This window comes from Hipposideros armiger, unplaced genomic scaffold (assembly GCF_001890085.2).
Source record: "Hipposideros armiger isolate ML-2016 unplaced genomic scaffold, ASM189008v1 scaffold_357, whole genome shotgun sequence".
Lineage (NCBI taxonomy): Eukaryota > Metazoa > Chordata > Mammalia > Chiroptera > Hipposideridae > Hipposideros > Hipposideros armiger.
The window spans coordinates 467487-469236 of record NW_017731707.1 but is presented as its reverse complement, the minus strand read 5'-3'; positions in this window follow the sequence as shown (position 1 = coordinate 469236).

Here is a 1750-nt window from a genome sequence, read left to right as displayed (position 1 = left end):
CCTCACTTTATATTTTGTGGTATCGCAACAGACTAAAAAAATAACACTGGTTTGCAAAATACTTTTATTTGAAGCAAGAGTTTCTTGTGTAAGTATTTTTTCTCCTGCTTCTCTGAAATGTATAACTATACTAGTATAATATTTTATTTATGAATATTTAACAAAGCTACTTTTGATTAGGCTCAGTTATTCTTGAAATAATATTCAGCCTATTTTAATTTCAGTTGGCTTTAGTCATTCTATTGCATTAAAAGGGGGTTGGAAGTTTGCTATGCCTCCAAGGTGTCTAAATCTTAACATGCAGGAATTTGTTATATTTGTATGTTTTTAGACCATTTGACAAGTAAGGGTAAACTTTGTTTCCCTTTCTTCCTCTAAACTTCAAATTTAACTCAGTTTTTAAAGAGTTCATTAGTGACCTATTAGCTCAGAAAAGAATGAGATCTCAGTTTACTGATGCCTTACTGAGTTTTCCTTCCACATTTCAAAATAATGAGGAAATTGTGCCAAAGTAAAATAATAGGTGTCTTGAGAACAAGAGACCTACAGAATGAGACTATTATCATAGAGGGAAAGAAGTTACAAGATACAAGAATGCTGAGTCCAATTCTATCTCTCACTACCGCTTTGGCAGTTAATTTTGTCTTTGGGAACAGTTCACTTTGTCCCTGTCTCTCAAATTTCTTCCTTTAAATTGTGAGTGGTAATATGTCTGTCAAGGGGAGAAAGCATGAACTGTCTCTCAAATGTTAGGACTATTTTTCTCACTGTGCTTGGTGCTGATAGAAGCATTTAGCTCTATTGCCTAAAATTCCCTCTACTCTTCACCCTGCCTACCCGCATGTACACATCCTCACAGACTTGCTACCGAAATACTTCTTAGTCTTAAAACAGTCCATTGCTCCTACTCTGGCCTGGCCTAAGGCAACACTGGGAATTAGTCAGGCGCTCTTAGGATCACTAATGTGTCAGAAGTTCTCATGTAATACCAACATCTAATACTAGCCACATCAGTTAGGTAGTTTACATATTAGGAAATGGAGGATCAAAATATTTTAATTAACTTGCCTAATATCACATGACCAATAAAAGGTAGAGCTGGAATTTGAACTAAGTCTGTTTGATTGCAAAGTCCCTGCCCCTTCCATTTCATCACACTGCCTGTGTAAACTTGTTTCCTCACCCCTAACCTCATCTCCACTCTGACATTGCATGAGAAAGAGACACCGACATTTTATCTTACCTACTTCCCCCCACTGGCAAGGTTACCTGTCTGGATTCTGTCTAGGAATGCTTTTCAGATGATAGGAAGCTAATTAGTAATCTATGCCAATGGATTTATAACCATCGTTATGCTTGTGAGGCATATTACAAGCATTTTAAGAGAGACCTTTTATACATAAAAATAAAGCAATTCAAAAGAATTCTGATTAGATTATCTTGCTTCATATATGTGCGCGTAGCTCAGATCACCAGTAGTTGTCCTTTTTCCTACTCTTAAGATTTTTCCAGATCCTTGAATGTTCCACTGTCTCCTGTTCAGGGATCCTCTTTTAGATACTTAAAAATTCACCTGAAGACTTCCTTAAGGAGACATGTTCTAATTTAATCTCATCCAACTCCAATTAAGCAATGCTTCGTGTTTATCAAGCTTTTATAATAAAAATGAGCTCATTCAGACTTCTGAACTGAAAAGCCTCATTAATCAGCATGCCTACTTACTTCAAGTTCACTAGTAATTAATTCTCGT